Here is a 12,877-nt window from a genome sequence, read left to right on the forward strand (position 1 = left end):
ATTACTTTCTATCATTTTATATGTTATTTAGCTACTTTTATACTCCTAATGATCACCCCTGAGAGCACATTTCTATAGTGTGTCTTTAAAAAGGTTGACTCTCTAAAGTGGAGAAAATATTTTTTAATAAAAAAAAAAAACCCCAAACTTGAATTGGTTTCTATCTGTCTCATTCAGCATAGAGAAATTAATAAATTTTGCTCAGTGGAGTGTGTTGGATGTTGTGATTATCAATGCAAACTATCAACCTGTGTTGTTCCAGGTTGAATAGAAGATTACAAGTACAATTTCTGGCAAAGTTCATGCACTACTTTTACACACAGTATTGCAGGCACTGATTTGTATTCACATGACTAACACATAAATTAAGAAGTAAAATCAATGTTCATATGACTTCCTTTTCAAATAATGAAAGGGCAGTGACTTTTTCTGAAGTCCTCTAGTCTAGATTCAAATGGGCCATAATGTACACATAGACCCCTCCAATGGTGAACCACCCTTGGGACCTGATGAGCTCCTAAAGGGCTAAAAGGGGCTTGAACAGAAGGGCAGCTTCTCCCCTTGAACTTTCCTCTGGTTTCCTCCTTTCTCTTTGTCCACATTCTTATGTTCTGCAGTCTCTTCTAAAACTCTCTTCAGCATCTGTATTTTATTCTAGCTTGGTCCTGATGCACTGCTGGCATGGCCAAGGAGAAGAGGCTGAAGTAAGGAAGTTGCTTCTGGCACCATGCCTGTTCCCAAAGTTGACCAAAATATGATGATAGTAGGATAAGATATGAATTGTTACATGGTTCATATATGTGCCAGTTTTTTAAATAACATTCTGTTTTGTACTTTTTATTTTCTTCAAAGAAATCCTGCATATTTCAAAATCAAGGATATTCTTCTATATTAAGGTTTATATTTGTCCCATTTAGATCATTAATCAAAGTGGAATTTTTTTTTGTCTACGGTACGAGGTAGGAATCCCATTACTTTATCCCCCCATATGGATAACTAGTTGCTCCAGTACCATATATTTATTGGTCATCTTTACTGGTCTGCACCTCTGTCATATATCATGTCCATTTAGAAATAACAGACTCTGTTACACTGGTTTATTTGTCTCTCTATGCTCTGTACTGCACTGCTTTAATTATTATAGCTTTATAAGTATTCTAAGTACCTGAAGAGTAAGTAGTCACATCTTATTCTCTTTCAGTGTCATCTTAGGTATATACATTGCTTTCATATAAATTTTAGAATCATATTATCACTTTTACCAAAGAGTATCTGATGAGATTTTGATTAAAATTGCATAAAACATCGATTTGGGAATAATGGAAATATTTATTTTATTGAGTCTCCCAATCAATCAACGTGGGATATCTATCTATTTGTTAGGCCTTTTTAAAAGTCAAAGTTTAAAAATTTTCTTCAGAAGATTTTGTGTATATTAAATTTGTAGCTATTTTATGTTTTTGTGACTAAGTGATACATTTTTAAAATTTCAGCATCTAATTCTTCCGTTGTTGCTGATATGTAGAAATACAATAATTTTCTACATTTATTTTTCATTCCCCAAACTCGGTAGCTATCCTATTAATTCTAATAATTTATTGTTTAGATTTTCTATCTACACAATCTTATTGAACGGTAGACACTGGTGCTCCTCCTCTTCGGGCTTGTGGACTTGGAGTAATTACACCACCAGTTTTGCTGGATCTCCAGCCTACAGATGGACAATTGTGGACTTCTCGGCCTCCGTAGCCACGTGAGTTAAATTCTGTAGTAAATCTCCTCTTGTATATATCTGTGTATTTGCATCCTATTGGTTCTGTTTCTCTGGAGGATCCTGACTAATTCAGAAGCAAGTTCTTCCCCAGAGCCTCCAGATCAGAGTTCAGCCCAGCCCACATGTAGATGACAGTCTTGGGAGATCCTGAGCAGAAAAACCATTCAAGCCCCCTCAGACTTCTGCCATACAGAACTACGAGATAATACATAAGTGCTGTTTTGAGCAGCTAAGTCTGTGGTAATTTGTTACACACCAATGGAAAACTAACACACTTACTTTTTCCCCCTGATTTCTAATTAAATCACATCTTGGTTAGATACTATGACTGTAATAAACTTTTTTTGACATTTGTTAAGACATGTCTTATGGCCCAGGGTGCGGTCACCTTTTGTAAATGCATGGTGTGTTCTGGATGAAAATATGCATTCTGCCCATGTTGAATACTGTTAGACACACAGACACACGCACATTCACTAGATAAAACTTGTTATTTGTGTTGTTCCCATCTTCTCTTCTATATTTTTAAGGTTTAATTGTTTCTGCCTGCTTAATCTATCAACTTCTTAAAAATGTGCATTAAAACCTCCCATTATGCAAGATAACTGTAAAGACTAATGATTTACATATAGTGTAGCACATAGTAGGCATTTTGCTAATTATTTTTACTGAGTATTTACACTTTCATACTATAAATAATAATGACAGTTTATGGTGCTTTATCATTCTATAATACATTTTTTATGTCCACTGACTATTTAATTTTTTTTTTTTTTTTTTTTACAGTCTTTTTTTTTTAACATCTTTATTGGAGTATAATTGCTTTACAATGGTGTGTCAGTTTCTGCTTTATAACAAAGTGAATCAGTTATACATATACATATGTCCCCATATCTCTTCCCTCTTGCATCTCCGTCCCTCCCACCCTCCCTATCCCACCCCTCTAGGTGGTCACAAAGCACAGAGCTGATCTCCCTGTGCTATGCGGCTGCTTCCCACTAGCTATCTATTTTACGTTTGGTAGTGTATATATGTCCATGCCGCTCTCTCACTTTGCCCCAGCGTACCCTTCCCCCTCCCCATATCCTCAAGTCCATTCTCTAGTAGGTCTGCATCTTTATTCCCGTCTTGCCCCTAGGTTCTTCTGGCCATTTTTTTTTCTTTGCTTATATATGTGTTAGCATATGGTATTTGTTTTTCTCTTTCTGACTTACTTCACTCTGCATGACAGACTCTAGGTCCATCCACCTCACTACAAGTAACTCAGTTTCGTTCCTTTTTATGGCTGAGTAATATTCCATTGTATATATGTGCCACATCTTCTTTATCCATTCATCTGTTGATGGACACTTAGGTTGCTTCCATGTCCTGGCTATTGTAGATAGAGCTGCAATGAACATTTTGGTACATGACTCTTTTTGAATTATGGTTTTCTCAGAATATATGCCCAGTAGTGGGATTGCTGGGTCGTATGGTAGTTCTATTTTTAGTTTTTAAAGGAACCTCCATACTGTTCTCCATAGTGAATGTATCAATTTACATTCCCACCAACAGTGCAAGAGGGTTCCCTTTTCTCCACACCCTCTCCAGCATTTATTGTTTGTAGATTTTTTGATGATCACCATTCTGACAGGTGTGAGGTGATACCTCATTGTACTTCTGATTTGCGTTTCTCTAACGATTAGAAATGTTGAGCATCCTTTCATGTGTTTGTTGGCAATCTGTATATCTTCTTTGGAGAAATGTCTATTTAGGTCTTCTGTCCATTTTTGGATTGGGTTTTTTTTTTTTTTTTTTTTAAACATCTTTATTGAAGTATAATTGCTTTACAATGGTGTGCTAGCTTCTGCTTTACAACAAAGTGAATCAGTTACACATATACATATGTTGCCATATCTCTTCCCTCTTGCATCTCCCTCCCTCCCACCCTCCCTATCCCACCCCTCTAGGTGGTCACAAAGCACCGAGCTGATCTCCCTGTGCTATGCGGCTGCTTCCCACTAGTTATCTATTTTACATTTGGTAGTGTATATATGTCCATGACACTCTCTCACCCTGTCACATCTCACCCCTCCCCCTCCCCATATCCTCAAGTCCATTCTCTAGTAGGTCTGTGTCTTTATTCCCATCTTGCCACTAGGTTCTTCATGACCTCTTTTTTTTTTTTTTTTCCCCCTTAGATTCCATATATATGTGTTAGCATACTGTATTTGTTTTTCTCTTTCTGACTTACTTCACTCTGTATGACAGACTCTAACTCCATCCACCTCATTACAAACACCTCCATTTCATTTCTTTTTATGGCTGAGTAATATTCCATTGTATATATGTGCCACATCTTCTTTATCCATTCATCCGATGATGGACACCTAGGTTGCTTCCATGTCCTGGCTATTGTAAACAGAGCTGCAATGAATATTTTGGTACATGACTCTTTCTGAATTATGGTTTTCTCAGGGTATATGCCCAGTAGTGGGATTGCTGGGTCATATGGTAGTTCTATTTTTAGTTTTTTAAGGAACCTCCATACTGTTCTCCATAGTGGCTGTATCAATTTACATTCCCACCAACAGTGCAAGAGTGTTCCCTTTTCTCCACACCCTCTCCAGCATTTATTGTTTCTAGATTTTTTGATGATGGCCATTCTGACCGGTGTGAGATGATACCTCATTGTAGTTTTGATTTGCATTTCTCTAATGATTAATGATGTTGAGCATTCTTTCATGTGTCTGTTGGCAATCTGTATCTCTTCTTTGGAGAAATGTCTATTTAGGTCTTCTGCCCATTTTTGGATTGGGTTGTTTGTTTTTTTGTTATTGAGCTGCATGAGCTGCTTGTAAATCTTGGAGATTAATCCTTTGTCCGTTGCTTCATTTGCAAATATTTTCTCCCATTCTGAGGGTTGTCTTTTGGTCTTGTTTATGGTTTCCTTTGCTGTGCAAAAGCTTTTAAGTTTCATTAGGTCCCATTTGTTTATTTGTGTTTTTATTTCCGAAATTTCTCTAGGACCTGGGTCAAAAAGGATCTTGCTGTGACTTATGTCATACAGTGTTCTGCCTATGTTTTCCTCTAAGAGTTTGATAGTGTCTGGCCTTACACTTAGGTCTTTAATCCATTTTGAGTTTATTTTTGTGTATGGTGTTAGGGAGTGTTCTAATTTCATACTTTTACATGTACCTGTCCAATTTTCCCAGCACCACTTATTGAAGAGGCTGTCTTTTCTCCACTGTATATGCTTGCCTCCTTTATCAAAGATAAGGTGACCATATGTGCGTGGGCTTATCTCTGGGCTTTCTATCCTGTTCCATTGATCTATATTTCTGTTTTTGTGCCAGTACCAAACTGTCTTGATTACTGTAGCTTTGTAGTATAGTCTGAAGTCAGGGAGCCTGATTCCTCCAGCTCCATTTTTCGTTCTCAAGATTGCTTTGGCTATTCGGGGTCTTTTGTGTTTCCATACAAATTGTGAAATTTTTTGTTCTAGTTCTGTGAAAAATGCCAGTGGTAGTTTGATAGGGATTGCATTGAATCTGTAGATTGCTTTGGGTAGCAGAGTCATTTTCACAATGTTGATTCTTCCAATCCAAGAACATGGTATATCTCTCCATCTATTTGTATCATCTTTAATTTCTTTCATCAGTGTCCTATAATTTTCTGCATACAGGTCTTTTGTCTCCTTAGGTAGGTTTATTCCTAGGTATTTTATTCTTTTTGTTGCAATGGTAAACGGGAGTGTTTTCTTAATTTCACTTTCAGATTTTTCATCATTAGTATACAGGAATGCAAGAGATTTCTGTGCATTAATTTTGTATCCTGCTACTTTACCAAATTCATTGATTAGCTCTAGTAGTTTTCTGGTAGCATCTTTTGGATTCTCTATGTATAGTATCATGTCATCTGCAAACAATGACAGCTTTACTTCTTCTTTTCCGATTTGGATTCCTTTTATTTCTTTTTCGTCTCTGATTGCTGTGGCTAACACTTCCAAAACTATGTTGAATAATAGTGGTGAGAGTGGGCAACCTTGTCTTGTTCCTGATCTTAGTGGAAATGGTTTCAGTTTTTCACCATTGAGGACAATGTTGGCTGTGGGTTTGTCATATACGGCCTTTATTATGTTGAGGAAAGTTCCCTCTATGCCTACTTTCTGCAGGACTTTTATCATAAATGGGTGTTGAATTTTGTCGAAAGCTTTCTCTGCATCTATTGAGATGATCATATGGTTTTTCTCCTTCAATTTGTTAATATGATGTATCACGTTGATTGATTTGCGTATATTGAAGAATCCTTGCATTCCTGGAATAAACCCCACTTGATCATGGTGTATGATCCTTTTAATGTGCTGTTGGATTCTGTTTGCTAGTATTTTGTTGAGGATTTTTGCATCTATGTTCATCAGTGATATTGGCCTGTAGTTTTCTTTCTTTGTGACATCTTTGCCTGGTTTTGGTATCAGGGTGATGGTGGCCTCGTAGAATGAGTTGGGGAGTGTTCCTCCCTCTGCAATATTTTGGAAGAGTTTGAGAAGGATAGGTGTTAGCTCTTCTCTAAATGTTTGATAGAATTCGCCTGTGAAGCCATCTGGTCCTGGGCTTTTGTGTGTTGGAAGATTTTTAATCACAGTTTCAATTTCAGTGCTTGTGATTGGTCTGTTCATATTTTCTATTTCTTCCTGGTTCAGTCTCGGCAGGTTGTGCATTTCTAAGAATCTGTCCATTTCTTCCAGGTTGTCCATTTTATTAGCATAGAGTTGCTTGTAGTAATCTCTTATGATCGTTTGTATTTCTGCAGTGTCAGTGGTTACTTCTCCTTTTTCATTTCTAATTCTATTAATTTGAGTCTTCTCCTTTTTTCTCTTGATGAGTCTGGCTAATGGTTTATCAATTTTGTTTATCTTCTCAAAGAACCAGCTTTTAGTTTCATTGATTTTTGCTATTGTTTCCTTCATTTCTTTTTCATTTATTTCTGATCTGATCTTTATGATTTCTTTCCTTCTGCTAGCTTTGGGGTTTTTTTGTTCTTCTTTCTCTAATTGCTTTAGGTGCAAGGTTAGGTTGTTTATTCGAGATGTTTCCTGTTTCTTGATGTAGGCTTGTATTGCTATAAACTTCCCTCTTAGAACTGCTTTTGCTGCATCCCATAGGTTTTGGATCGTCGTGTCTCCATTGTCATTTGTTTCTAGGTATTTTTTGATTTCCCCTTTGATTTCTTCAGTGATCACTTCGTTATTAAGTAGTGTATTGTGTAGCCTCCATGTGTTTGTATTTTTTACAGATCTTTTCCTGTAATTGATATCTAGTCTCATAGCGTTGTGGTCGGAAAAGATACTTGATACGATTTCAATTTTTTTAAATTTACCAAGGCTTGATTTGTGACCCAAGATATGATCTATCCTGGAGAATGTTCCATGAGCACTTGAGAAAAATGTGTATTCTGTTGTTTTTGGGTGGAATGTCCTATAAATATCAATTAAGTCCATCTCGTTTAATGTATCATTTAAAGCTTGTGTTTCCTTATTTATTTTCATTTTGGATGATCTGTCCATTGGTGAAAGTGGGGTGTTAAAGTCCCCTACTATGATTGTGTTACTGTCGATTTCCCCTTTTATGGCTGTTAGTATTTGCCTTATGTATTGAGGTGCTCCTATGTTGGGTGCGTAAATATTTACAATTGTTATACCTTCCTCTTGGATCGATCCCTTGATCATTATATAGTGTCCGTCTTTGTCTCTTGTAATTGTCTTTATTTTAAAGTCTATTTTGTCTGATATGAGAATTGCTACTCCAGCTTTCTTTTGATTTCCATTTGCATGGTATATCTTTTTCCATCCCCTCACTTTCAGTCTGTATGTGTCTCTAGGTCTGAAGTGGGTCTCTTGTAGACAGCATATATATGGGTCTTGTTTTTGTATCCATTCAGCCAGTCTGTGTCTTTTGGTGGGAGCATTTAATCCATTTACATTTAAGGTAATTATCGATATGTATGTTCCTATTCCCATTTTCTTAAATGTTTTGGGTTTGTTATTGTAGGTGTTTTCCTTCTCTTGTGTTTCTTGCCTAGAGAAGTTCCTTTAGCATTTGTTGTAAAGCTGGTTTGGTGGTGCTGAACTCTCTCAGCTTTTGCTTGTCTGTAAAGGTTTTAATTTCTCCATCAAATCTGAATGAGATCCTTGCTGGGTAGAGTAATCTTGGTTGTAGGTTTTTCTCCTTCATCACTTTAAGTATATCCTGCCACTCCCTTCTGGCTTGCAGCGTTTCTGCTGAAAGATCAGCTGTTAACCTTATGGGGATGCCCTTGTGTGTTATCTGTTGTTTTTCCCTTGCTGCTTTTAATATGTTTTCTTTATATTTAATTTTTGATAGTTTGATTAATATGTGTCTTGGTGTGTTTCTCCTTGGATTTATCCTGTATGGGACTCTCTGTGCTTCCAGGACTTGATTAACTATTTCCTTTCCCATATTAGGGAAGTTTTCAACTATAATCTCTTCAAATATTTTCTCAGTCCCTTTCTTTTTCTCTTCTTCTTCTGGGACCCCTATGATTCGAATGTTGGTGCGTTTAATGTTGTCCCTGAGGTCTCTGAGACTGTCCTCAGTTCTTTTCATTCTTTTTTCTTTATTCTGCTCTGCAGTAGTTATTTCCACCATTTTATCTTCCAGGTCACTTATCCGTTCTTCTGCCTCAGTTATTCTGCTATTGATCCCATCTAGAGTATTTTTAATTTCATTTATTGTGCTTGTCATCGTTTCTTGGTTCCTCTTTAGTTCTTCTACGTCCTTGTTAAATGTTTCTTGCATTTTGTCTATTCTATTTCCAAGACTTTGGATCATCCTTACTATCATTATTCTGAATTCTTTTTCAGGTAGACTACCTATTTCCTCTTCATTTGTTAGGTCTGGTGTGTTTTGACCCTGCTCCTTCATCTGCTGTGTGTTTTTCTGTCTTCTCATTTTGCTTATCTTACTGTGTTTGGGGTCTCCTTTTCACAGGCTGCAGGTTCGTAGTTCCCGTTGTTTTTGGTATCTGTCCCCAGTGGTTAAGGTTGGTTCAGTGGGTTGTGTAGGTTTCCTGGTGGAGGGAACTAGTGCCTGTGTTCTGGTGGATGAGGCTGGATGTTGTCTTTCTGGTGGGTTCGTCCACGTCTGGTGGTGTGTTTTGGGGTGTCTGTGGCCTTATTATGATTTTAGGCAGCCTCTCTGTTAATGGATGGGGCTGTGTTCCTCTCTTGCTAGTTGTTTGGCATAGGGTGTCCAGCACTGTAGCTTGCTGGTCGTTGAGTGAAGCTGGGTCTTGATGTTGAGATGGAGATCTGTGAGAGATTTTCACCGTTTGGTATTACGTGGAGCTGGGAGGTCTCTTGTGGACCAGTGTCCTGAAGTTGGCTCTCCCACCTCAGAGGCACAGCCCTGATGCCTGGCTGGAGCACCAAGAGCCTTTCATCCACACGGCTCAGAATAAAAGGGAGAAAAAATGGAAAGAAAGAAAAAAAGAGGATAAAATAAAATAAAATAAAGCAATTATAATAAAAAATAAGAAAAAAAATTATTAAGAGTAAATTTATTAAGAAAAAAAATTTTTTTTAATTTTTAAAAATAGATTTATTAATTTTTTATACTAAAAATAAGAAAAAAATTATTTAGAAAAAATTTATTAAGAAAAAAAATTTTATAATTTTTTAAAATAAAAAATATGAAAAAACTTATTAAAAATTTTTTTTAAAAATAAAAAATAAGGAAAAAATTATTAAGAAAACATTTATTAGGGAAAAAAAAAATTTTTAAGCCAAAAAAAAAAAAAAAAAACGGACGGACCTAACCCTAGGACTAATGGTGAGAGCAAAGCTATACAGACAAAATCTCACCCAGAAGCATACACATCTACACTCACAAAAAAAAGGAAAAGGGGAAAAGTTAATATATCCTGCTCCCAAAGTCCATCTCCTAAATTTGGGATGATTCGTTGTCTATTCAGGTATTCAACAGATGCAGGCACATCAAGTTGTTTGTGGAGCTTTAATCCGCTGCTTCTGAGGCTGCTGGGAGAGATTTCCCTTTCTCTTCTTTGTTCGTACAGCTCCCGGGGTTCAGCTTTGGATTTGGACCCGCCTCTGCATGTAGGTCCCCTGAGGGCGTCTGTTCCCCGCCCAGACAGAACGGGGTTAAAGGAGCAGATGATTTGGGGGCTCTGGCTCAGTCAGGCCGGGGGGAGGGAGCGGTACGGAGGAGGCGGGGCGAGCCTGCGGCGGCAGAGGCCGGCGTGACGTTGCAGCAGCCTGAGGCGCGCCGTGCGCTCTCCCGGGGAAGTTGTCCCCGGATTACGGGAGCCTGGCCGTGGCAGGCTGCACAGGCTCCTGGGAGGGGCGGTGTGGAGAATGACCTGTGCTCGCCCACAGGCTGTTTTGTGGCGGCAGCAGCAGCCTTAGCGTCTCATGCCCGTCTCTGGGGTCCGCGCTGATAGCCGCGGCTCGCGCCCGTCTCTGGAGTTCGTTTAAGTGGCGCTCTGAATCCCCTCTCCTTGCACGCCGCGAAACAAAGAGGCAAGAAAAAGTCTCCTGCCTCTTCGGCAGCTGCAGACTTTTTCTCGTGCACCCTCCCGGCTAGTTGTGGTGCGCTAGACCCTTCAGGCTGTGTTCACGCAGCCAACCCCAGTCCTCTCCCTGGGATCCGACCGAAGCCCGCGCCTCAGCTCCCAGCCCCCGCCCGCCCCGGCGGGTGAGCAGACAAGCCTCTCGGGCTGGTGAGTGCTGCTCGGCGCCGAGCCTCTGTGCGGGAATCTCTCCGTTTTTCCCTCTGCGTCCCTGTTGCTGTGGGATCCGCGCTGATAGCCGCGGCTCGCGCCCGTCTCTGGAGCTCGTTTAGGCGGCGCTCTGAATCTCCTCTCCTTGCGCGCCGCGAAACAAAGAGGCAAGAAAAATTCTCTTGCCTCTTTGGCAGCTGCAGTCTTTTTCCCGGACTCCCTCCCGGCTAGCACCGAAGCCCGAGCCCCAGCTCCCAGGCCCCGCCCGCCCCGGCGGCTGAGCAGACAAGCCTCTCGGGCTGGTGAGTGCTGGTCGGCACCGCTCCTCTGTGCGGGAATCTCCGCTTTGCCCTCCGCACCAATGTGGCTGCGCTCTCCTCCGTGGCTCCGAAGCTTCCCCCCTCTGCTACCCGCAGTCTCTGCCCACGAAGGGGCTTCCTAGTGTGTGGAAACCTTTCCTCCTTCACAGCTCCCTCCCACTGGTGCAGGTCCCGTCCCTATTCTTTTGTCTCTGTTATTTCTTTTTTCTTTTGCCCTACCCAAGTACGTGGGGATTTTCTTGCCTTTTGGGAGGTCTGACGTCTTCTGCCAGCGTTCAGTGGGTGTTCTGTAGGAGCAGTTCCACGTGTAGATGTATTTCTCATGTATCTGTGGGGAGGAAGGTGATCTCCGCGTCTTACTCTTCCGCCATCTTGCCCCTCCCTCTGACTATTTAATTTTTATCCAAACTTGTGAAGCGGATTTTTTTTTTTTTTCATTTCCATATTAAGAAACCAAAGTTCAGGTAGATTAATGACCTTCCCAAGGTCAAGCAGCTAGGAGGCAATAAGCCTGGTAGGACCTGCAAATATTTTGACTCCATGTTCAAATTTCTTTTCATTAGACCAGACAAAATTTCTTTGAAATAAATAAATACTTATTATTATATTATTTTTGACCAAATACAGCTAATATTTAGAGTCTGCCACATATATAAATTGTACATCAAGGCAATGTTATAGGTGAAATATGATTCCTATCTAATAATTTATTTGGTAAATAAGAAGATATTGCTTCTGATCACTATAACTGCCAATGTAAAACATTATGGTTTATTCTTCAAAGTACAATTTTATAATTACAACAGGATATGATTGATACACTCACCATTTTTCATGTGTATGTGTGTATATTCATCTTTGAATAACAAAGGAGTAAGATTTGTTCTTTCTACCCTAGCAATGTTTAAATTAATCTGGACCTAATTTGTTTGGATACCATATTTACCACCATTTTTACATTGGTTTCATTTGCATGATTTCTCAGTGACAGCTCAAAGCAAAAATGCTTTTCAGAAATTAATATGCACTTAAGTGGACTCAGAGCCTTTGTATTATATATTCTTAGATCTCCAGGAAAGTTGTTAATAGTGATCAAATGCCACATGAATGTTATTGAATGAATATGCCCATGTTAAGACTGTGACCAATTAAATACACTGAAATAGCAAACTGAAAGTATAAAATTGAGTCAGTCAAAAGATTTGAGTTCACTCCCAACTTAATTGACTAGTTGTTGTGGTGTCACATAAACACAATCTTAGTTTATTCCTTTTTGTTGATGGGGTTGACATGAGTAAAACTTAATTTAAAAACTTAAGAAAGACTAGGATTTTCTTTGACAGTTATTGGAAGTTTTTCAACTCCCCCTCTCTTTCTGAGCTGTTGCATTAGTGACTGTGGTTTTGACTCACTGACAATTGGAAGAAACTTGAGAAGAAATTTTGCAGGCTGTCATTTCTTCTCCATTAGAGCTAATCTTCATCGGGCTGTTGGCAATATCATTTGGCTTAAGACTATGATGAGGCTTAAAATGAGTATTATTTATTCCCAGACGGGCTAACACTATTGCTTTGATACAGTTGTTGGGGAAAATATGCAGGTTCTATTGGAGTTAGAGATGTACCTCTTGAACAAAAATGTTTGCTGATTTTTTTAAGTGATAAGAAACATGAAAAGCTTTGTAGGGATTTGAATTTTAATCAAAGATTCTGATTCCACAATTTTTGCTATTGTAAAAGACGGAATTTTTTTCCTGCCATTGAAAAATATATTTTCGCATGTGTACTATAGCCTGCTTTATTGCTAAGACTCTTTCAAAGTTTGATCTTTAAAAATGTAGACCATAAATGCATCTCCCACACTGGCCCAAACGATGTCTTGGATGCAGTAGCTTTTCTTTCTTGACTGCAGAAATAAGTTATAAAAGGTGACGATTGCTTAGCCATTGTTATTAGGAGAACCCAGGTAGACTGATGGGTTCTCGAGAACAACATCCTATGATAAGTTTCTGGAAGGAGCCTTTGTGGAACAGCACTGGTTGATGAGT

The 12,877-nt window shown here is 39.0% G+C and overlaps 1 protein-coding gene across 3 annotated transcripts in view; it reads left to right on the forward strand.

Moving 5' to 3' along the window:
- Positions 1-12,877, forward strand: part of PTPRR (protein tyrosine phosphatase receptor type R) — a 381,027-nt gene that overhangs the window by 67,818 nt on the left and 300,332 nt on the right. For all 3 annotated transcript variants that reach the window (XM_061206587.1, XM_061206588.1, XM_061206589.1), the window contains exon 3: positions 1,607-1,753. The gene's annotated coding sequence lies outside the window, so the exon portion shown is untranslated. The remainder of the gene's footprint in view (positions 1-1,606; positions 1,754-12,877) is intronic.

The sequence above is a fragment of the Eubalaena glacialis genome, chromosome 11 (genome assembly GCF_028564815.1).
Source record: "Eubalaena glacialis isolate mEubGla1 chromosome 11, mEubGla1.1.hap2.+ XY, whole genome shotgun sequence".
NCBI lineage: Eukaryota > Metazoa > Chordata > Mammalia > Artiodactyla > Balaenidae > Eubalaena > Eubalaena glacialis.